At 62.3% G+C, this 24,376-nt stretch overlaps 1 protein-coding gene across 1 annotated transcript in view; it reads right to left on the reverse strand.

Moving 5' to 3' along the window:
* The window catches only part of CBFA2T3 (CBFA2/RUNX1 partner transcriptional co-repressor 3), a 59,818-nt gene extending 43,427 nt beyond the window's left edge, over positions 1-16,391 (reverse strand). The window contains exon 1 of the mRNA XM_067018260.1: positions 16,294-16,391. The gene's annotated coding sequence lies outside the window, so the exon portion shown is untranslated. The remainder of the gene's footprint in view (positions 1-16,293) is intronic.
* Between the last annotated feature and the right edge of the window lie 7,985 nt (positions 16,392-24,376).

The following is a 24,376-nucleotide window of genomic DNA, read 5'->3' on the forward strand; positions in this document are numbered from 1 at the left end:
GGGAGCCAGAGCCTCCGGGCTTGAGCTGGGCGGCTGTCCACTTTCCGGCCGCAGGCTGTGAGTGGGTCCCTTCGCTCGGCTCGGCCTCAGCATTTTCCCCACTACATGGATGCGAGGATTCTGGGGCTCTCCCGCCGGCCTCACCGCGTGCCTCCCCCTCCAGGCAGGCCACCAGGCTGAACTCCTGCACGTGGCCGGGCAGTTTTCTGAGCTACCGGAGGCCGAGGCCAGCGTGGGCCAGGGTCCGCCTGCACGCTGTTGGCGTGCCTGCACCTCAGCCTCGCTGCGTGGGGGCCTCCTTCAGACCTTCTGCAGCGTGCTGTCCCTTCAGCACCCGCCGGCCGTCAACCTCACACGCGTCTGGGCCTTTCTCTGGGGCCCTTTGGCCAATTTGAGCCATAAGATGTGTCTAACAGCAGCTCCCCACAGAGCACCGGGGCAGCTGGGCCTGACGTGGGGAGCCCCATGCTGGCTCACCCTGAGCACACCTCCGTGCCCAGGGGGCTCTCCAAGGAGCGCCCAGGAAGGAAAGCCGTCCCCAAGGCCCGTCCTTCAGACCAAGAGATATCTTGCTGGCGGCACGCAGCCCCACGCAGTCCAGAGGGCCCACCTGCTTGCGGGGAGGAGCCCGGACTTGCTGGGCAGGACTTCAGATGGGCAGTGGCCACAGGGAAAGGACCACAGGGACCCTCAGGTCCCCCACGCCCCGGGCCTGAGGCAAGGGCTCATGATGACCCGAGTCAGAACAGGGACCCCGCACCTCAGAGGCCACGTCTGCCGCGGGAGGGCCGCGCCTCGGGGTTTAAACCCCAGTGACCTCCTCTGTGTGTGGCTAGATGAAGCCACCCCGTCGGAGGTGACACAGGCCATGGGTGGGCACTTATAAAAGAGGAACGGTCCTGCAGAAAGGAGAAGCCGCCTGCTAGCGGGCGCTCACTGGTCAAGTCCAAGGTTCAGAGCGCCCACATGCTGCATCAGCCCCGAGGTAGAAGCGCTGTGCCGCTTCCCAGGGGCACAGGGAGGGCGGGAGCCAGCCCGGGGTCACGGAGCGGCAGCGTCACCCGCCGGCCCTCGGTCCCCTGATCTGCAGAACAGGCTGTGACCACAAAGGGCAGAGGATCTGTTTCCAGCCCCGCCTCCCCGTCTTGGACAACACCCGGCGGGCAGATGGGCCCGCGCTGCTGCGGCCGCGGTGGCAGCTGCTCTGGGAGAGGCGAGCAGGGAGCCGGCTCCACGCCTCCCTCCGGAGCGGAACCTTCTGGATGTTTTGACTCATACCACCAAATGGTCGCACTGAACCTCAAGGAGATCTGGGGGTGGGGCCCTGCTGAGTCCAAACAGCCCGGGGGTGTTCTGCCGGGGCTCTGAGGCCACCCCCCCACCTGACAGCGGGGGAAATCCGAGGCCACCACTGGCCCCGGGGTCTCCCCTCTGACCCTGGGAGGCTAGGCTAGGCCAGGCCTGTTGTGAGCCTCAGGGCATGTGTGGAATCGGGCGGCGCTTTATCCGGGGCTGCGCCCTCATCTCCCGTGTTCCCCTCAGGGTGGGCTTCCCGACGCCGAGAAGCGGGGGGCCCTGATTGCGGCCAAGGCCGCGGGGCGCTCCCAGTCACGTGACACCCTCCCGCCCCGGTAGTGTGACCGTTTCCATGTGACCTTTTTTTTAAAAGAGAGCGGCTAGGGCTTCCCTGGTGGCGCAGTGGTTGAGAGTCCGCCTGCTGATGCAGGGGACACGGGTTCATGCCCCGGTCCGGGAGGATCCCACATGCCGCGGAGCGGCTGGGCCCGTGAGCCATGGCCGCTGAGCCTGCGCGTCCGGAGCCTGTGCTCCGCAACGGGAGAGGCCGCAACAGTGAGAGGCCCGCAAAAAAAAAAAAAAAAAAGCGGTTACGGAGGCCCCGGCGCCTTGGAGGGAAAACCTGTGTCTGTAGGCCTCACCCTGACCGCCCCCCGCGGCCTGCAGGGCGCCTCTGTGCCGACGGTGCTCCGCGCGGGTGTGTGGGCCTCGCTCGCTTGCCCTTCCTGTGATCCGGGGACACCCCACGGCAGTGCAGGCGCTCTGAGCTCAGCGTGGTTCACACCCACAATCGTCCAGCACAGCGAGCCTCCAGGAGTGAGCAGGACGGACCCGAGGGGCAGGCAAACCTTCCCCTCAGCTGCCAACGCCCTGAGGATGCCCACGGGCGCTCCTGGTCTCTGAAATGCCCATCTCCCGACCCTCTCCCAGCAGCGCAGGGTTCAGGGCACCAGCGAGCTTCCCCCGCTTGGCAGCCCGCGGGGCGGATGGGGAAGGAGCGCCTCGGTCAGCTGGATCGGGAGGACAGGGCGAGCGCCACAGCTGCCAGTCACGGGGCCACAGCCTGACCGGCGGGACCGGTTCCAGGTGTCCCGTGCGGCCTCACTCTGGGCTCCCGCACGGAGGCTGCGGCTGCGGGCCCCGCAAGCCTGCGAAGGCGCAGCTCCACGCGGGGACCTCCCTCAGGGCCAAACTGGCCGCTGCCGTGCGGTGGTGAGGGTGGTGGGCAGGCAGACCCCAGGCGATGCCAGGGCTCCCGTCGGATCAGCCCTGCGAGGGCTTCAGTGCGAAGCCTGGTGCACAGGGAGCTCATGACTTTTTCACGCCTCAGTGTTGTTTCTTTTCTATCTTTCGCCGGGCCACGTGGCACGTGGGATCTTAGCTCCCTGACCGGGGATGGAATCCATGCGCCCTGCCGAGGAAGCACGGAGTCTTAGCCACCGGACTGGCCCACCAGGGAAGTCCCCACGCCTTAGTATGTACGCCACCGCCTCCACCAGCCAAAGTCCTCAGTGCCCACCGGCGGTTCCCGGGCCGTCCCCCGCCCTCCTCTGCACTCCTCCCTCGCGTCTCTCCAGCCACAAGGCCTCCTCGCTGGTCCTCAAATACGCCAAGCACACTCCTGCCCCAGGGCCTTCACACAGGCTGTTCCCTGTGCCAGAGGGGCTGGGCCCTGGTGGCCTCCTGGCTCCCTGCCTCCCAGGCTTCAGCTCAATGTCACCTCATCAGAGAAGCTGGACCTGGCGAGGACGGCGACCTCCCCCCAGCCGTAGGCCCTCCCCGCGGGTCCTGGCGGAGAAAATGTTCCTCGTCCCCTTCGTTTATTGTCCGTCTCTCCCCAGAGAAGCAGCCCCGCAAGGGCAGCGGATCGCTCGATTCTGGAACAGCGCCCGACGCACGGCAGGCCCTCAGGCGCTATCTGTCCAAGCAAGCACCACCGAACCAACTGTGTTCTCATCGACAGCTCCTCCCAGCTAAGTGTCACCCGGCTCTGTGCCGGCGTTTCACAGCCGCTGGGCGTGGGCCGTGCCGGGCAGCAGTGCCCCCCAGCCTGGGGTCAGCCTCCCGGGCTTCCTCCAGGAAGGAAACAGCGGCTGGAAAGCGGGCTCACGCTGGAGGCGGAGCCCTGTGAGCAGATGTGAGTGGAGGCGGGCGGCGGGCAAGCACCACCTGGAGTCAGGACCCCGAAGCTGGGGTCACGGTGGCTTTGGCCAGGCCCACCCACCCCCAGCATGCAGGGGGCTCAGAGGAGGAGTGAGGAACTGAAGCTCTGCTGCAGCTCGAGAGCTACACTGTCTTCCAGTTTGGAGAAAAATGAAAACTCGTCACCTCACACACCCTGGCCGGGCCCTGGGTATTCGGATCCTGCCCTGCATCCAGACAGGCTAGGGGAGGGGCCGGCAGCTCTGGGAGGGGAGGGTCCATCTGTCCTTCTCCAGGTCCCGCCCCCACGTGGGGTGGGAGCCAGGGGGCCCAGGGGGACAGGCTGTGTCAGCTGATGGCGGACAGGAAGACCACAAGGTGCCAGCCTGCTCCTGGCTTTGCAGTGGCCCCGGAGGCCCGGGCTCCCTGGCAGCTGGGAAGGAAAATGCCTAATCTCTAAGTGGTTCCCAGGACGAGGCCGTCTTGGCTGGGGAGACCGAAGCAGAGGTGACCCGGAGTGATCTCCACCGCCCTCTCCTCCTCCGCCCCAGGCCCAGGCTCTGCAGGGACTCAACCCCCAGGGGCCTGTCCTGACCCCCCACCCTGAATCCTTCTGCAGGAGGGGGAGGCTCCTGGCCACGCCACACAGGCCCCTTACACACGAGGAGTCCCCCTTCCCGGGTGCACAGAGGGAGAGTCTGAGGACATCATGAGGTGGAGACTCAGCGTCCCTGCCGGGCCCCGTCCAAACTCCTGACCCAGGAATCCAAGAGCCGGCACCTGGTGGTTCTATGCCACGGAATGAGGGGTGTTCTGGCCACAGCAGGCGGAGCTGGATAACTTCTCCGCGAGCTCACCTGTCCCAGCGAGTTGTTTCCGGGGCGTGCCCTCTCCTGCCTCTCAGCTGCCCCTGGAGTGAGCCCTCGAGACGCCACCGTTTGGGAGCCAGCGGGGTGAGGTTGAGGTGGACCGCATGACCCTGACCGCCTCTCCCCGTGGCCCCCGCACAGGCAGGACTCACGGCCCGACTCCAGGGCTGGAGAGCAGATGAGATAACTGTTTGTGGAACCAAATACAGCGACAGCTTGCAGGCAGGCGGGCCCTGCTGTTCAAACAGTCCTCTCCCAGCACCCGGAGAGGGCATTCCCGCAGCCGCGACCCTGGCATCACCGCCCGTGAGATGGGGGCGCTCACAGGTGACACGTGTTCCCGATCCCCTGGGCCTCCTGTGTGTCAGGCTCCTGCCTGGGCTCTGGGGCAGCGGGGAACAGACAGACGGAAGTCCCGCCCTCACAGAGCCGACCTTCCAGGAGGGAGATGTGCTGTTGTGCAAAGAAGAGGCCCAGAGGGGAGAGGGAAGGAGATGGGGAGGGGACGGGGAGGGGGCAGCCTGGACAGTCATGGCAGCGAGGACTGCTGGGCGGGACGGAGGGGGCACCGGGTGCCACGCGCGGGGGGGCAGCTCGCAGGCAGAGGGACGGCCAGTCCCGCGGAAACAGCAAGGCAGGCGGGTCAGGGGAACGGTGTGCGGGGCAGGGCTATGTGGCCTTGAAGCCACCGCAGCAATCTGGGCCATCTGGCTCTGTCCCCGGGGGAGCCACGTCTGACTAGCTTTCCGGGGGCCTCTCCGGCTGCCACGTGGAGGCCCCAAACTGCGTGCCCTGTGAGTGGGGGGAGGGCAGAGGTGAAGCTGGAGGCCAGGCGCAGACTCTTGCTCACGCCACGGATGCCGGACGCAGGCGCCAAGGAGACGCGGTAACCGGCTGCAGAACCAAATACAAGGACGGCTTGCGGGCGGACGGGCCCCGCTGGCCCAACCACCCCCCAGGCTCCCGGCGGGGTATCCCCAACCGCCAGTAAACGCCACCCGGCCCCGCCCCGGGCCAGGGTGTGTCACCCATGGAAGGAGTGGGCCGGCCCAGTCACGTGACTCTGGGAAGCGACCAGGGCGGGAGGCTCTCCTTGTGAATTCATCCCTCGAAACCCGGGGGACAGTGAGTTAAACCGAGTGACCATTCGGCACAGCAGTTCCCGTCCCAGGAGTGAGCCCAGGCGAGCCGAAGACACCCCCGCCCCCCACGAACGTGTGCACGAAGGGTCACGGCGCATTCGTCCGTCGCCGAAGGTGGAAGCGGCCCAGCTGTCCATCAGCTGAGGATGCACACACACAAAACGTGCAGATCCGCGCGGTCCAGTCTCAGCTGTTAACGAGGAGGGAAGCACTGACACGTGGGACGGCACGGGTGAACCCCGCTGAGGGGCAGGAGCCAGGCGTGTATCTGAAACGCCCAGAATGGGCAGGTCCACGCCAACGGAAGGCAGAGCAGTGGTTGCCAGGGGCTGGGGCGGGGGCTGGGGGTGGGAGTGCATACCGGTGGGCACGGGTCTCCTCTTTCTGGGGTGATGAGAGTGTTTGGGAGTTTCACGGTGGTGCCGGTTGTACAACATCGTGAATGTGTTAAATGCCGCCGAACCGCACACTTACAAGGGGTCACAGTGGTAAATGTCATGTTCTGTGTATTTTACAATAAAAAAGAAACCCAGTGGGGAGACGGAGGCAGGCAGGACGCGACCTTGTCCTCCCCCTGTGGCCCGTCTGTGTTGCTAACAGCCCAGGACTGGGGAGTCCAGGTGTGACGGGGACACGCTGCCCTCCCCGCTTGGCGGCCAGGGCCGGCCCGCAGCAGCGCAAACTGGGAGGGTCACGGCCCTCTTCCCAGGCACAAGGTTCTTGGCGACCTGGGGGTCCCAGCCCTACAAGTGGGCAGCAGTGTGGCTACCTTGCTGACCCCAACCCAGGCTCCCCTGGGGCTGGCGGTCCCAGGAAGGAAGATGGTGAGGGTGAGCCCGGGCCCCACTGGCTAGTGACCCGCTTCCTTCCAACACACGCCCCGCATCCAGACGCACGCCCTGCGATAGTGAGCAGGGGCCCTGAGGACAGTCCGCCTAAATAACCTCACTGACCGGGAGGCCTAACTGTACTAAAGGCCCCCGTGACGTGAGGATTACCAGCCGGCAAGGGGTTTGGGGGGCAACTGAAGGAACCCCAGCCACTTTGAGAATCAGAAAAAAGCCTTCAGAACACGGGGCGTTGGCACAGGTCAAGCCCAGGACCGCGTGACCACCGTGACCTGTCCTCCCCTCCACCCCGAAGCCCCCAGGACCGTACAAGCCCCGACACCTCCACCGACCTGCCTGGGCCAGGAACTGTGCTGGTCCCTGACCAGGGATTTAACGATCACGACTGCAGAGATTCTGAAAAGGTTTCACATGAACAGGGAGGAAACCGAGGCTCCAAGAAACCATATAACGTGTTGCAGCCAAGGGCGAGCCTGTGGGCCGAGATTCCAACTGGGCGCCTGACACCCTGAACGAGGCTCTCTCACAACAAAGCCCGGCACATGTGAAGTGACAGGCGTCCTGGGACAGTCCACGCAGATGGTGGTGACAGCCGTCCTGGGACAGTCCTTGTGTATGTGTGGTGACAGGCGTCCTGGGACAGTCCATGCAGATGGTGGTGACAGCTGTCCTGGGACAGTCCTTGTCTATGTGCGGTGACAGCCGTCCTGGGACAGTCCACGCAGATGGTGGTGACAGGCGTCCTGGAACAGTCCTTGTCTATGTGCGGTGACAGGCGTCCTGGGACAGTCCTTGTCTATGTGCGGTGACAGGTGTCCTGGGACAGTCCTTGTCTATGTGCGGTGACAGCCGTCCTGGGACAGTCCACGCAGATGGTGGTGACAGGCGTCCTGGGACAGTCCTTGTCTATGTGTGGTGACAGCCGTCCTGGGACAGTCCACGCAGATGGTGGTGACAGGCGTCCTGGGACAGTCCTTGTCTATGTGCGGTGACAGCCGTCCTAGGACGGTCCACGCAGATGGTGGTGACAGCCGTCCTGGGACAGTCCTTGTCTATGTGCGGTGACAGCCGTCCTGGGACAGTCCACGCAGATGGTGGTGACAGCCGTCCTGGGACAGTCCACGCAGATGGTGGTGACAGCCGTCCTGGGACGGTCCACGCAGATGGTGGTGACAGCCGTCCTGGGACAGTCCACGCAGATGGTGGTGACAGGCGTCCTGGGACAGTCCTTGTCTATGTGTGGTGACAGGTGTCCTGGGACAGTCCACGCAGATGGTGGTGACAGGCGTCCTGGGACAGTCCTTGTCTATGTGTGGTGACAGCCGTCCTGGGACAGTCCATGCAGATGGTGGTGACAGGCGTCCTGGGACAGTCCATGCAGATGGTGGTGACAGGCGTCCTGGGACAGTCCTTGTCTATGTGTGGTGACAGCCGTCCTGGGACAGTCTAGGCTGGCTGCACAGCTCCCCTATGAGTGCCCCCGGGGCTGCTGCCCTTGGGACAGTCAAGGGAGGTCACACATCCTTCTTCTGCCTGGTTTTCACGGCTCTGCACACACACGTGCCCCGTGCACACTCACACACAGGGCTCCCGAAGCAGGGTGAGGTCCACCATGGGCCCCGGAGTGAGCGGCTCTCCCTCCACCAGGGACCTCCCTGCAGCCTGGCCCCCTCCTCAGCAAGCAGACGGAAGGGCGGTGAGCTGGGAAGCACACCTTTTCAGGCATAAGTGCCCTGACTTCAGACCGTTCTACCCACATGCTGACTGTGGGCCAGAAGGGGCCTCTCCAGCCGGTGCTGGGGGCTCGGGCTTGATGCGCAGAGGGGGACACGGTGTTGCCGGCTGAGCCCCACCCTCTTCGGTGCCCGTGTCCAGATACTGCATCCTCCGGGCCCTGTGTCTGCCCACATCTGTCCCCCAGGACCATCTTCTCAAAATGCAAACCTGACCAGCCCCCCACCCCCCACCCCCCAGCCCAGCTCAGGGGGCTTTCCTGGGCCTCTGAGATTCCAGGGACAAAGACCAGAGTCCCCTCCGGGTCCATCACGCCCCCCAGTCTTCCCGCCTGGCCCCGGCCCTCTGGCCTCCGTGTGGTCTGTCACCTCCGCAGGGTCGTCCCTGACACCTGCCCCACGATGCCACACACCTGCACCCCCAGCACCATCACAGCAGCCCTCAGTGCTGTGGCCACTTGAGAATTCCCCGTGCCTGCACCCTGCTCTGTCCGACGTGGCGGCCACCAGCCAACCAACGAGGTTGCTCAGAACTCAGACTCAGAGGAGTGTAAAACACACGTGGAATTTCAAAGTCTTTTTTCTTTTCTTAAAATTTTATTTATCTTCGGCTGCGTCAGGTCTTCGTTGCTGCGCGCGGGCTTTCTCCACCTGTGGAGAGCGGGGGCTACTCTTCGTTGCGGCGTGCGGGCTTCTCATTGTGCTGGCCTCTCTTGCTGTGGAGCAGGGGCTCTAGGCGCACGGGCTTCAGTAGTCGTGGCTCGCGGGCTCTAGAGCACAGGCTCAGTGGTTGTGGCGCACAGGCTTAGTTAAGCCACGGCATGTCGGATCTTCCCAGACCAGGGATAGAACCCGTGTCCCCTGCATTGGCAGACGGATTTTTATCCACTGCGCCACAAGGGAAGTCCCTCAAAGTCTTTTTTTAAAAAGATCTCAATAATTGAAAAAAAAACAATTGCCTGTTGAAATGACAATATTTTGGGTATATTGGGTTAAATAACATATATCACTAAAATCATGTGGGTTTCCTTTTCCTTTTTCCCTTTTCTCATTGCGGCCACAATCATAACTGACACAGTCTGCTCTGCTTGTGGGTGCTGGGCGCAGGCTGGGCTCACCAGGCCGTGGGGGCCGACGCGTCCTGGGAGAAGCCGTCATTCAGAGCATCTCCTGTGGGACACGGCCTCAGCGGTCCCAGAGGGCACACGGCATGTCCCACCCTCTAACAGCTACCCGGATCACAAACCGAGCAAACTCCAAACTTCCGTGAGGTCTCCCAATAGCCCAAAGAGACGCGGGCACGTAGAGAGGCCGTCTCAGGGCTCCGTCCGCGCATGATCGGACCCTGGGGAGTCATCTGGGCAAAGAGCACGTGAGGGGACGAGCTCAATGGTTGGCGGGCCACGTGGAGAGGGTCTCGGCCAGACCCCCGACCCTGAGCCTTCAAAAGCGGGGACCTTCCCCAGGTAAAGGCAACGCCTGTAGTGCTGTCCAGTCCGTGCTCCAAGGCGCGTGGCAGATGGGGTCACAGTAAGAGGGCATCGTCCTGTCCCCTGCCTGTAGACATGCACCTGGTGGGGCGAGCACAGCTGCTCATCAGGGAGCGGATAGGACCACGTGCCCTGCACTCTCCTGCCTAGATGTTCTCTACGACAGCAGAAGGACCTCTCTGCCAGGAGCATGGCCACCCCCGCCGTCCACGTCCGCGCTGCCAGCACAGCCTGGTGTGCAAGTGTCAGCACACAAACACCTGCCCTTCCCTCCGCCCTGTGCACAGCCAGCCCAGACACGGAACGCTGCCGTCTGTGCTCTGCCCGGGGCAGGGGTAGCCGGTGCCCCACTCTGACTTCTCAGGGGCAGGGAGGTCGGAGGAAAGGGCTCCTGTGTTTACTGCGCTCACGAGTGCAGGCTGGGCTGGGTGGGCTCGGGAAGCCCAAGGCCCAGGGGGAAGCTGCACCAGCTGTTGGGGGAACCAGGTGTGGCGGAAACACAGAGGCTCTGGACTCAGAGGACCTGGGCTCCTGAGTCGGAATCCCATGTCTGCCACCAAGGTGGGATGTGATGACGCCAGCCCCAGTTTCCCTCTGTGAGCTGGGAGGGGAGAGGAGCATGGGGGTGCAGGGCACACAGCCCCGGTCCCTGGCTCTGAGCTAGCTGTGTCCGCAGCGTGGGGAGGAGGGTCAGCAGGCGTGGGGGCCTGGGCGGCGCTGGAGGACACAGCCTGTCTCTCTGGATCACCCCCGTTTGGGCAGCAGGACGCAGGCACAGGCTGGGAATCAGAGAAACGGGGCGTCCCTGCAGAGCTGCGACGGCACTGGCGCTGAGTGTCCCCCAGAGAGGGGCTGTGAGAGCCACCCATCAACCAGATACACCTGACCTTTCACCCCTCATGACAACCCAAAGAGGGAGGAGCCAGTGCGACTGTATTTCGCACTGAAATAGACTCAGAGAGGGTGAGTGATGTGCAGACGGTCGCACGGTGACCAGGAGGGGAATCAGGATTCAAATCTCAGCAGCGGGGCTCAGAGAGGCCAAGGTGGTGCCCCTTGCCCTCCACACAGCCCGAGGCTCCCCAAGCTGGGGGCGGGCTGTGGCCTCCTCTGGTCCTAAAGACCCTCCAGCCTCTCAACGCAGCCCCCGCCTGCCCGTAAGAGGGGCCACGGAAGCCGGAGGGCTTTCCTTTCCTGCCGTGGCTTCACCCTGGCTTTCTCGGGTGCTCCCGGGTCGGGACCAGGGGGTGAGTACTTCTCTGTAGACCCCACGCGTGGCCCAGGGCTGCCAGGTACACAAGGAGCCCTCTGGACCTGCCCCAGCAGCTGCGGCTCCTGCCCTGCCCCCGCTGTGGACTTTTCTCTGCCCAAGCAAACAGAAGGCGCCCAGTGCCGGACCTCCTCCCAAACCTCCTCCTGCCACGTCCGCCACGCTCTGGCCTCAGGGGCAGTGGGAGGTCCAAGCACCCAGACTCTGGGAGGCTGGAAGCGGGTGTAGACCGTGAGCAGCACGGACACCGGACGCCAAGAACATATGCGTGATCAACCGGGCGCCCTGGCCCGAAGAGAAGATTTCCTCACTGCAGCCCAAAGCACCTTTGCTTTCCTTCCCACGGACATGTGGCCGCGCCGGTGCAGTCCCTGGATTACAAAGAGCAGAAGTCCTGACTTCTGTATCATTGCTGCAGGAAACTGCTGTGGTGCGTTCGTCGGAGGCTCCGCTCAGCCATGCACCGAGCGCCCCGGCTATGCCGTGAACTCAGAGGCGGGAACCGGGAACCCACTATCCCTCACTTTCCTTATCCTGAGTTTCCACCCCCAGCGCCAGGCCTCTGCCTGGCTCTTTCCACGGAGGTTACAAGGGTGACATCCTGCCCAGGAGTCTGTTTACAGATGCCAAGCCCTTGCTGGCATTTGTGTGCTCGGCTTAGGGGCCCTGCCCTCCGCACTGCCTCATCTGGGCCCCAGTGGGGCAGGGTTCCGGCCTCAGAACGCTGGCGGCAGAAGCACGCCGGCTCCTTTTTTGCCCAGAAGTCTGGGGGCACGATGCCCAGAAAGGACTTGGAGGCACGTCCAACAGTCCTGGAGCCTGATCCTCAGAAGAGATGGTGTGGGGCCCGCCCAGCCTGGCCTGGCCCCGGAGACCCACGCCTCTAGGAGCTGTGACCTCGTGCAAAAAAGGAGCCTCCACCAACCAACCCCTCCGAGCTCCCCCCTCCCCGTGAGCCGGGGCCCTCAAAGGCCACACCCCAGACGGACACCCACCAATCACGAGCTACCAGCCTCCTCCTGCCCCTGCGTCGGATGCAGAGGCTCCAGGTGGGGGGACATGGGAATCTGTCGGGGGTTCTAAGGAAGCAAGGCTGCAGGCCCCACGCTGGCCCTCCGGAGTCGGATCTTGGCGGAAAGTTCGAGGGGCCCGTCCGCCCTCCGGCGGAGCTCTCCCGGCCTCAGTGTCCCCATCTGGAGAATGGGGCAGCAAGGGTGCCCGCCTTCACGGTTGTCCTGAGGCCAAACGAGAGGACACAGCCTGCCCTCAGGGCGTGAGGTGCTGTTGGTGCCGCGTCACGATCACTCTACCCCCTGCCTGGATGACTACGTGTCCAGCAATGCAGCGACGGGTGACAAGCACTTTCCAGAGACAGTTCAGTCCCGTAAATGCAACAGTGGCCACATTCCCCCATTTACAAGTTACAGAGTTCAGGTCCCCCCGCCCGGGTCTGGGAGGTGACACCAGCTGCCCAACGGCAATGCCAGTGTTCTAACAGACAATGTCCAGTGGCGTCTAGAGAGCCTTGAGTGACAATGACCCCCCCCCCCAGCTCCTATGCCTCCCCTGTCCAGGGTGGTGGCACGGGGAAGGCGGCTGGCCTTGGGCCTCTGTGACCCAGGCAGGGCAGAGGTGGTCACCCTCCCTGGCCCTGATCCCAGGTGGCCCCCAGCCCCAGGTGGTGCCCTGGATGTCAGTTACAACTGTGCCCAATGAGCCTGACACTGTGTCCAGGTGAGGGTTCCGGTATGTGGGGCATTAACCCCTCCTTAGCACCCAGCAGTCACCACCAGCCCCCCCAGGTGTGGGAGGAACCCTGACAGGCGGGCCGGGGACGAGGGCCACAGACACACGGAGGCCAAGGCGGCTGCTGTCTGGGTCGGGGTGGGACGCCCGGGCTCCCCTCATGGAATCGACAGCCCGCACCTCCCCCGGGCGTCTGTGCAACGGGGAAAGTCCCACCGCCCCGCAGGCTGTCCCGCGGACTCAGGCGTGAGTGTGAGCGCTGAGCCTGGCTGGGCAACGCACGCCTGGCCCCCAGGCTGACTCGTGCTGGCGGCGGGACGGACCACACGCAGTGAGAGCTGGGCCACGGGCAGGGCAGAGCTGCCCCACGGAAACGTCAGTTCCTGCCCCTAGAGCACCACTCATTAAGCACCTACTGTGTGCTGGCTCTTCACCTCGCCCACGTTCTGGCTTCTGAACACACACGTGTGCACACACATGCGCACACTGACTGCCAAGGGAATTCAGAGGAACTGAATTCAACCACCACTCTGCAGGTCCTGAGGAGGCAGACAAGAGGCTGGAAGGGGCAGGGCACCGAGAGCGCCAGGGCACTTCCAGGTGGCAGGGAGATGCCTCCCCCACCACCACCCTCCACTGCCGCCCAGCGACCAGTGCGCAAAGCCGCCCCCCTACCGCAGCCTCGTGGGCTTGGATCTTGTGGATTAGTGACCCAGGCTGCCGGCGTCTCCAGACCCTTACGTAGGAAGGGAAATTAATTTCTTCCAGTTATGCAGAAATGAAAATATGTGGACCCAAGTCAGAGAGATTTCCTGCAGGTGGTTAACTCATTATGCGGATCACCTGGTGACAGAGGAAGGGCTGCTGGGTGGCCCGGAGCAGCCCCAGAGGGTCCTGGAGGAAGATGTCCGCCCCACATCCTCCAGCTCGCCAGCCCGGGGACCCTGGGTGGGCTCGCGAGCAACCGGGTACCACGTCCCTTCCCCCCCATCAGACACAGATCAAGGCAACTCCAGAGAGAGCCGGATTCCGACAGAAAATTGGTCCTAACGTGATATCCCCTCCCACCCAGAGTCCGCCCAGCTCTCGGCAGCCCCAGGCGCCACATCTGTTGCTGCGCTCAGCGCCCCTACCCTCCTCTTCCCTCGCATCGTATGAGGGTGGCCCGGCAACAGAGCCCCACGCAGCCGGGCTCTTTAGGGACCAGGCTGTCAGCTGCACGGAACAGAGAACAGAACCCCTGCCTCCCTGGGACCCCCGTGCAGAGGACAGAAGGCGGGAGGTGCGGTGACACAGCGAGGACCCAGGGCCCATCACAGGGCCAGCCCTCTATGAGTGTGCCCTGCCCTGGACCCAGAAAAGATGCCAGGGGCTGCCTGGCGTCCAGGGCAGGCAAGAGCTAACCCCCGCCCAGGGGCCCAACCTCAAGAAGTTTCTCAAACCTTGCGGCAACTTGGGAGAGCAACGAGGGACACAGAATAGCTGCCCTCCCTCTGTCCCCGGCCAGCCCCTGTCCTCTGAGGGCGGCCGCCCTGGGAACCTCCTGTTTCTGGGTCCAGAGGAGGAAACACACGCCCAGTTAGACATAATGATTTGGTGTCCTGGCCGCCAGTCAAAGTCACGGCCTGATGGTTGCTCAGATCACCCCCACAGAAGCACAAGGTCTCTATTCGCAGCGGAAATGTGTTTCTCCCTGGTCTCTGGAAAAGGCCAGAGGTCGCCCAGCCTCAGCCCCAATGGTGGGGAATACAGTTATTTTGGGGGGGGGGACAGGCAGGGGTCTCCACTCCTGCAGGGTCTGAGCACACACGCAGTTCCCAGGCGCCGGAAGGAGGAACAGCCCGGGGCTGCGTGTTCAGAGCGCGGTGGCTCAGAGTGTGCCTGGCCACCAGCCCCGGCACCTTCTGCTCCACGCAAGCCCGTCTAGGGCTGAATTTCCAGCCATCTGTCCCTCCACGTCGGCTCACACCTCCCTCCCCGCCGTCCCCACAGCCTGGCTCCCCGCCTGCCCAACATGCAGATGGACGGTTCCCAAAGCGTGAGAGCAGAATCGCTGCCACGGGGCTGCGCCCGAGGCCCCGGAGCTGTCAGGATCCAGCGGCTGTTGTTTAAGACCTTCTCCCCACCCACGGGGAGTGGGGCTGGACCCACCCGCCCAGGACTTCACCCCTAAAAATGTTTAACGGCTCCTGCGCTGAGAGGCATGTCCAGGAACCAAAACAAGAGGGGGAGGGGCTAGAGGGAGCTCTGGCCCTCCCCCCCAGCCTGGCCACAGGCACCTCCATCTGTCCTAGGGTCACCCTCTCTGCCCCCCAACCAGTCCCCTGTCACATGGCCCGAGGCCTCTTTGTCAGGAAGCGCGGGCACCGCAGGGGAACCCACAGGACTCCCCACCTTCCGCACGCAGGTCCCACCTTAGGTCTGACCACACCCCCAGCAGGTCGAGCTCCCGCTCACCTTGGGGGTGGTCAGTGGGCGGGCGCTGACTGGGCTGGCCCCACCCCGCCGTGGGCTCCAACTTTGCAAAGTGGGGAGGGGGTGCCTCGGGAGGCCCACGCACTCTGCATGGCTGCAGGGAGACCCCAGGACAGCAGCCGCGGGCGGAGTCGGGTGACAGCGCGGCAGCGCGCGGACGGACGGGACACTTACGGTCCGGGGGTCCGGCGGACGGGAGGCGATTGCACTCTCGCGACCCGGCTCCTGAAGTGGCTTTTCCTTCGAACTCGGTCCCTGCCTCCGTAACTTGGGGGCAATCCGCGCGCTGTCTTCTCGCGCCGGCCGCGCTCAGGCGCGAGACGGGGCCGGGACGCGCGGGGCGGCTGCCCGGGCCATGCCCAGTCGGGTTCCGGGCCGCTCACTCCGCCCGCCGGCCGCCCGCGCGGGAACAAAGCGCGCACGCCGCCCCGGGCGGTCTCCGGCCTCCGCGGCCCGCGCCCGGTCCAGCCGCCGCGCCTTTGGCTCGCGGGCGCCGGCTCCGGCTGCCGCGCGCTCGCCCGAGCGTCTCACGGGGCCCCGCGGCCCCCGCCCCGCGCGCCCCGCCTCCGCCTCCTGCCCCTCGTCGCCGCCGCCGCCGCTGCGCCACCTGCCTCCCGCTCGGCGCCCATCTCGCTGAGCTCCGCCCCAGGGCGCCGGGCTCCGTGCGGGGCCGGCGCGGGAGAGTGGCTCCGCCCGCCGCCGCCCAACGCCGAGGGCCGCCCCTGCCGTCCCAGCCACTCGGGCGGCCGCGGACACCGGGGCGCGTCCTGAGAACTCGGCCGAGGGCGCGGGCCAGCCTTGGGGGCCTCAGGCTCTGGGGCGCAGCCGGCGGCGGGAGCGCGGGTGCGAGTGTGGGGGCTGGGCGGGCGGGTGTGAGCGGGGCGAGTGCGGGTGCGCGGGGTGCCGGGGTGGGAGAGCGGCTGCTGTGGAGAGAGAGACGCGCGCCGCTCTGTAGGAAGGGATGCCCGTGAGGGGAGCGCAGGGTGCCGCGAAGCGAGGAGCGCGGAGAATGCGGGAGCACGGGAGGTCGTGGGGCGGGGGGTTGCGGGTGCCGCGGGGGTGGCAGTTTGGGTGCCGTGAGCCTGGAGCGCGGGCTGACGTGGGGAGAACCGTGAGGGTGCCGTGCAGGGAGCTCGAGTGGCGCGCTCGGCGGGCCCCTCGCCCGCGCCCACCCCCGCCGCCGCCGCCGCCTCCGCCTCCGCCGCCTCCGCCGCCTCCGCAGGCCGCGCCCTGGGCGGGCGGGTGGGGGCCTGGAGCTGAGCGCGCCGCCGTGCACACCCACCTCGGAGCAGTCGGCGGGCGCCCGCCTCGCAGTTTTACAGCCGCGGCGTCTGGCGTCCCGGCGGGAGGCGAGCGGCTGGCGTCCCTCCTCCGGCCGCCGCGCCCCCCCGCCCGCCGCCTGCCGCCTGCCGCCTGCCGCCTGCCGCCTGCCGCGTGGGCCGGGCCGGACCGCGGCCGCCTCCGCGCTCGGCCGGCAGGGGGCGCCCTCCCGCCGCTCCCCGCACCGCGCGCCCTGGTGGCCTCTGCCCCACGCTGACCGAGTTACGGAGCGGAGCGGAGTGCGGGGGCGCAGGGTCCCGGCTCACGGCTTCTGGCCTGGGGCGTTTGCGTGTGCTCGGCATTTATCTGCGTCCGATTAGTTTAATGTCACCCTGCAGGAACGCCCAAGCCGCTGCCCTGGCCTCTGTGCGCCCCGCTTCTCCTTGCCTGTAGCCCTAGCCCTACCTCCCTACCCGCACCCACTTTGCCTCTTTCCCTAAAGTGCTTTGCGGCATATCTGGTGCATTTGCCCGGTTAGTACATTTTAGCAAGATCGTTGCCTTTTCCCTTCCTTCTTCCTACAACAGACACAGACTGTTTCTTAGAGACAAGCTGGGGTCCCAAGGTCATGGTCTTAGGAGACAGAGGGGCCAGAACTTCAGAACAGTACAGCCCTGGTTTGCATCTCATTTAGCCTAAATCTGCTTGCGAAGGTCCAAGGTCCCCAATTCCCAAGTACAAAAATACAGCAATGTGCCAAAAAATATCCTTCTTCTTGACTGAGCCCTGCCCACTGGGGCGGGCTAGGCAGAGGAAGCTGGTGGGAAGACAATGCAGTCTCGGGGGGGGCACCCCTGCCCCATCCTGGTGGCCACCCCCAGGCGCACTGCTCTGGGGTCTGTCAGCTGGGTCACCAACTAGCCGTGTGGCCCCCACCAGTCCCTTGACCTCCTGGGCCTCTGTCCTTGTGGAAATGGGGGGTGTGGTGAAGGATTACTTGGAACACAAATGTCTGGCATCTCCCATCCCCTGGCTTTCAGAATGTGATCAGGTGTGGACCCCTCCTGTCCTGGGGGAAGAGCAAAGGGTCCTGAACCCGTGTCACAGAAGAACGTGGATCTAAAAGCAAGTGTTCCAGACTTCATACACCAGTGTTGATTCCTACCGGCTCCCTTACTTCATGGACTCTGAGGCACCACAGATTTTAAGATGCACCATCGTTTTAAGTGCCACTAAGAAAAGAGAACACTCTCCCCGTTATAATCCTAAGATGCCTCTAGATATCAGATGTGTTAACATGCCACCAGCGGGCTAAGTGGAGCGTTGAGCATCAAACAGACAGCCTGAAGCCAGCCTCAGGGGCTTTCGGCCAGGCAGGGAGGTGGACCTACGGACCAGCACCAGATTCTCACAGAGCATTAGCAGAAGCTGGGTCCAGCCTGGGGTCCGCTGCACCTTGACCCCTACAAACAGCACATCGTTGTCAGTGCTTTGTGTTCAATTGGCAACTGCAGGAGCTTCCCTGGTGGTCCAGTGGGTAAGACTCCGTGCTCCCAATGCAGGGGACCAGGGTTCGATCCTTGGTCGGGGAACTGGATCCTGCACGCATGCTGCAACTAAGACTCCGCATGTCACAACTAAGACCCAGCGCAGCCAAATAAATAAATAGATAAATATTTTTTAAATTATCAGTTGCATTGTCACTGGTTTAAGCAGGGTGCTGGACACCACTGGAGACATGACAAACACCAAGAATAAAACTGCAATCATTAGAGACCACGCTGAGGTCCCAAGCCAGCCCAAAGGCTCCCGTGTCCCCACCTGGGAGGACTGAGGCCTGTGGTGACTGGGTCAGACGGACGGCCAGGCTAGTCTGGCCACATCACAGTTATGGTGAAGCACTGCAGGAGCTGTCACATTGAGGAGGGTTTGCTGGGGGCAGGCACAGAGCACAAGCTCTGCATTTTCCCACTTAGTTCTCACCCATCTGCCAGGCAGATGCTACTGGAAGCCCCATTTTACAGGTGGAGGGACTGAGGCTCCGACCGGCTGCATGGCCTCACAGACCCACTCGGGTGGAGGCTGAATGCCCACGCTGCTGCTACACTTTGGGCTCCCTTTTGTCTCCCATGGGCTGGTTTCTCACTCTGGAAGTGGCCCAGGAACAACCCCTGGGTCTTTGGCGGAGCTGGAGTCCCACCAGGCCAACTTGGCCTGGGCATCCAGACCACCAGCCACTGCAGACCACTTGTCTTTAAAAATAATTCTGAGGGACTTCCCTGTTGGTCCAGTGGGTAAGACCCTGCACTCCCAATGCAGGGGGCCTGGGTTCGATCCCTGGTCAGGGGACTAGATCCTGTATGCATATCGCAACTAAGAGTCTGCGTGCTGTAGCTAAGAGCTGGCGCAGCCTAAACAAATATTAATAATAGTTCTGGGGCTTCCCTGGTGGCACAGTGGGTGAGGGTCCGCCTGCCGGTTCAGGGAACGCGGGTTCGTGCCCCGGTCCGGGAAGATCCCACGTGCCGCGGAGCGGCTGGGCCCGTGAGCCGTGGCCGCTGAGCCTGCGCGTCCGGAGCCTGTGCTCCGCAACGGGAGATGCCACAGTGGTGAGAGGCCCGCGTACCGCAAATAATAATAATAATAATTCTGAATGATGGTGGACTTCCTCAAACATGTATCTGTTATAAGTAAAAATCTTCGGCAAAAGTTTAAATTAGCTGCCAAGAGTATAAAATCTGACATTGTTAAATATGAATATTTCGATATAAAAGGGTGGCTGATGGGCTAGAAGTGATAGCGTTTTGATAGGCATTATTGTCCATTTAAAAATATGCGAACGAACTCTTAACATCTGAATTTTCACCAGCTCCCTAGCTGACACAATGAGCTTTTAGATACAACAGCAGAAGCCTGATCCATTAAAGAAAAACTGGATAAGTGGAGTTCATTAAAATTTAAAAACTTCTGCTCTGTGAAACATACTATTAAGAGAATGAAAAGACAAGCCACAGAATGGGAGAAGACGTTTGCAAGACACACAACCGATAAAGAACTGTTACCTAAAATATATAGGGACTTCCCTGGTGGTCTAGTGGTAAAGAATCTGCCTTCCAATGCAGGGGCCGCGGGTTCGATCCCTGGTCAGGGAAGATCCCACATGCCGTGGAGCAACTGAGCCCGTGCGCCACAACCACTGAGCTCGCGTGCCTCAACTAGAGCCCACGTGGAGAAGCCCACGCACTGCCACGAAAGAGCCCACATGCCTCCACAAAGATCCCGCGTGCTGCAACTAAGACCCAACACAGCCATAAATAAATAAATAAATAATAAATCTTTAAAAATATATATGTATATAAAGCCTCCTCTCTGACACCTGAATTTTCACACAGCTCCTTCCTCCCTCACTGTATATTTCCATCCCACCCAGTAGAATTTTGTCCTAACGTACTTTCAGTTTGAAAGTATTTAGATTCCCCTATCACACAGAACTATGTAAAAACATTGGAATATCAAGATTTTAAACATTCTCTCGTGTTCCAGTTTGTCTTCTGGATTGGGTTATCATTATAATTATGGGTAGTATGCAGATGATACAAACCATGTGAATTTATTACACATTTTGAGAACTATTAAACATAAAAGGTAAATTTCTATTAGAAATATCTCTCCTAAAAAGAGGGATGGCAGATTTTGTGGAGTAGTTTGTGTATCCCTCCATACATATTATTGCTAGGAAAAGACAACGTTCCACATTAATCCCATTCCTGTCGTGGGTTTTTAATGTGAAAGTGTTAGAAACCCCAATCACACAAGCAAATAGATCAGGATCAGAGGCCGATGTGCCCTAGTGATGCCACCGTGGCCTCCTTCCATCAGTTTCCTGCCCCGAACCGCAGGGTGACCAGTCACAAGAGCGATTTTTTTTTTTTTTTTTTTGCTTTTTTGCGGTACGCGGGCCTCTCACTGTTGTGGCCGCTCCCGTTGCGGAGCACAGGCTCCGGATGCGCAGGCTCAGCGGCCACGGCTCACGGGCCCAGCCGCCCCGCGGCACGTGGGATCTTCCCGGACCGGGGCACGAACCCGCGTCCCCTGCATCGGCAGGCGGACTCTCCACCCCTGCGCCACCAGGGAAGCCCCAAGAGCGATTTTTAAGGACTGTCAGTTGACAAGTCCATAGGCCTCCTTCAGTTTTGTGGCAAAGACTGGAAATGGCCCGAACTGCAAGAAGCTTTGTTTGCTGCAAGTGGGGAGACGGAGAGGAGGCATCGTGGGGGGCCCAGCAGGGAGACGCCGGCCTTTCTGTGGTAAGTGAGGGAGGGCTTACTATGCAGAGGAAGCTGGGAGAAGGGGCCGCAGCCAGGCCCAGGTGGGCGGCATCCTGCCCCGGCCAGCAGCCATCTGTGTGGGCATCAGGTTCTGGGGCTTTAAGTCGACCACAAAGGCAGGGAAAGAAGCCTGAGCAGAGAGAGTCCTGGGCTCCATTGTGAAGACCCCCCAGCCCTGGGGGCATCTCTTGGTTCCCCCCGGCCCCCCTCACACAAGACTGGTCCCACCCAGATCCAGGGATGGCTCCTCCTGCAGAAGGGGAGGCCCACCCAGGCAGAGACACACCAGCAGGGCCGAGCGGGAGGTCCGTGAGGTCACCCTGTCCACCTGGCTTCAGGGCTGCAGAGTAAGATTGTGCAGGGAGTACACTGCCCCAGCGGACAGGCAGGGAAGGCAGGTGCGGCTGCACTGGGGGCAGAAGTGCCTTCCTTCATCCTCACAAAGGGAGCTCTGCCGGACACCAAGGGGCCCCGTCAACCAGCTCTGAAATACCTTCTTGGTGTGTCCACGGGGAACCCTGCCTGCCTGGGCCTCTGCCCCCGCCCCGACCCCTCACTCGCCCTCTTCTTCCTCACAGGCCCAGCCCCCACTCGGGGTAGGTATCCATTCTAAACATTCCCGCGAGAGCTGCTCCGGGATACCGCTCAGCCCAGGACCCTGCCCAGCCAGCCACAGTCCATCTGCAGGTTCAGAGAGTGGCTCGTTCTTGGCTCAGAAGAGGGCATGTGATCCCACTCCAGCCAGTGGGATGTGCGGAGAGGGGGCTCTGGAGAATTTTCTGGCTCCCACGTGCCTAGAGGAAGCTTCTGTGTCCTTGCTCCAGGTGCTACCCCATGGCCAGCGCCCAGAGGATGCTGCTGATGCGGGGCGGGGGGAGATGGACGGAAAGCACGGGGGCCCCTCAGAGCATTGTTGAGCTGCTGAATCCCACCATGCTTCCTGAAACCCACCATGCTTATAGAACTGCTGGTTCAATAATACATTTCCTATTGTTCGAGCTGGTTTTAGCTGAGTCTGTTTCTTGCAACCAACAGCATTCTAACTATATGCCTTCCATTCCAGAGGGTCTTGATCTCAGCCATCTGACGGCTGCTGCAGGTTATTAATTATCACTCTTGATGCAGAGGGTCTCAAATTTAATATACATCAGAATCACCTGGAGCGATTGTGAAACTGAAGGCTCCTGGGACGGGGACCTGGCAAGTACTGAGGTACAGAATTTAACGGGCACCAAAAAAACCCCTCAGTATACAAGAGAAATCACATTTTAACCCGATATTTTAAAATAGTAGAATAAATGACAGAAATCCGTATGAGCAAAGTATCAAAACTTTAAATAAAGACGGGATTGCCATTACTGATTTCTCCTTTGGGGTCAGGCTCCAGAGCCGGGCACTGCCTGGCTCCTTCCCGAGATGGGATTAGAAGGACTGGGAGGCCCAGGAGCCTGCAGTACACAATCGACACTCTGCCCTTTCCTCCAGGCGATTCCGGGGAGGGTGAGGCCGCCGTGTGGGAAGCAGGACCCCAAAAGGTGACTCAGGTCACTCACAGGCAGGCTCCTCCTCCTGGTGCTCGGGCCAGCCCTTCAGGTGGAGTCGCCCGGCAGGTGGGCAGGCTCAACTTCCCACCTGGATTCTGGGAATGGGAAACAGCCTCCGGGAAATGCTTTGTTCTGGGGCAGGATGTGAACAAGAGGCCGGCACTGTCTTATTTGGTCCCCCCAGAGTTCGGTCGAGGCCAGAAGGCGGGTCAGGGGAGTGGCAGCGAGACCCGGAGGGAGGGAACCAGCAAAAGCCACCGTCCACCCAGGGCTGGAGAGGCGGGAGGACACGGATTTATGCAGCGGCTCCTGTCCCTTCCGGTGGGGCTTCTCCAGGGACCCTCGCTCCCCGCCTGCGTCCTCCCCTGCGGTGGCGGTGGCGGTGGCGCAGGGGGAACACAGGTGAGAGTGGCGGGGGGGGGGGGGGCTGGTGGTCGCGAGCCAGCAGGTGCGCGCGGAAGTGGGGGCAACGGCATGGGAGTGGGAGGGGACTAGGGGCGTGGGCGGGGATTAAGAATGTGGGCGGGGCTGGGAGTGGGCGGGGTGTGGGTGTGGGCGCGGCCCGAGTAGGGACTGAGGATCTGGGCGGAGCGCCAGGACAGCGGCTAGCTAGGCGGAGCCTGGACAGACCCCGCCAGGCTGGACTCCCTATCCCTCCGTGGGGCTCCCTCCACCTGGCCCGGGGCTCCTCAGAATCCTGGAGTCCTGGGAGATGCCTCTGGGGGCTCCCAAGCCTTGACTCCAGGTCATTTGTTTTTACCTACACCGAAGCTTTGTCAGGAATCGGGATGACGGTCACGTTGTGAGAATTGTGAAGTCAAGTTCTCTGGGCAAAGCCATTAAATATCCTGTGTGCAAAGCCAGGCAGCTAAAATCCCAGTTCCAGGCTGGGCCAAATGCAGCCCCGGCCAGGTGTTCTCAGAGGAGCTCTCCTGTGGTGGGGGAGCAGCCACCTGGCGTCCCACCTGCGCAGGGGCGGTGCTAGGTGCTTCAGACACGCTCTCATCCAAACCCCGGAACAACCCCGGGGCAGGTAATGATCCACCCTGCCGCAGGTAAGGAAACCCAGGCCCAGGGAGACCAAGAACCCGCAGAGGGTGGTGGCGCCGGGGGTCCCAGAGGTTCTCCCAGCACCCCAGCCCGGGCCCCTCTTGGCTGCACTGCGCTGCCAGCCCTACGCTGCTCGCTTCCGCCCTGTAATCTGGCCGGTCACACCCTGCCACCTCCTGGTCCACCCATCTACCAGCCTGTCCACGCCACGGGTGACGGTCACAGGAAAGGAGGCCGCGGAAGGGCGGCCCATCTGCCTTCCAGATTGCAGGGAGGAACCAAGGGGGCGGCTCTTGAGGGCTGGGCGCTGCTGGGAGCCCCAGGGAGACTCAGATGTGGCTCAGGGCCCGGAGTGGCAGAGCTGCTGCAGTGGACGCACAGTGCCTGTGGGGACGGGACGTGGTCACAGCGGCAGTTTGTCCCCTGCACCCAGTTCTCGGAGGGATTCTCGGTGGAGTCAGAAAAGGAAGGTTTCCACAGACTTTCACTCACCTAAGTGCCCTAGACTCTAAGGCTGTGGGAAACACGGACCCTCACCGGTGATCACAGGACCGTGGGCTAAAAAGCCAGATATGCTCACCACCTGGAGAAATGGCCACACTTAGAAATGAAGCTGTCCAGTGTGGGTGAGGGTGCTGGTACACAGGCCGAGTGACATCTCCCCACGGGGCATTTCAGCAATAGCTGCCAAGAGCTGTAAACAGATCCAGCAATTCCTACCCTCAGATTTATCTACCAGAGGATGTTTCTTACATCCTTACGTGTTTCTTCCTTAAACATCACCGTGCAACAGTGTGCGTCAGAAGTGGTTCAAAGCCTACCCGGAAACCGTAGCTGGGTGAACACTAAATACCTAAGGAAGGGGCCGTGGGGTGCCTCATGCTCTGTTGGCAGGTGGAGAGTAGAGGACGGGGGTGTGGAGGTGAGGCAGGGGGTGTAACAAAGAACTGTAGCACCGTATGCGAACATTGCCACAAAGGAGTAGAGAATACAAACGTACAGAGCAAAAATGGGCAAAGGATGTGCGCATGTAATAATTGCCTACACTTTCAGGGTTTTCCTGCAAAACATCCCCTGGGCACTAGATCCGTTTCCCAGGTTCTGGTGATAATAAAACGATAGTGGCGGTCACTGTAGTGGGGCATCCGCCCTGTGCTGGGGCGCCGCCAGTGTCACAGCCCAC

Source organism: Kogia breviceps, chromosome 18 (assembly GCF_026419965.1).
Source record: "Kogia breviceps isolate mKogBre1 chromosome 18, mKogBre1 haplotype 1, whole genome shotgun sequence".
Taxonomy (NCBI): Eukaryota; Metazoa; Chordata; class Mammalia; order Artiodactyla; family Physeteridae; genus Kogia; species Kogia breviceps.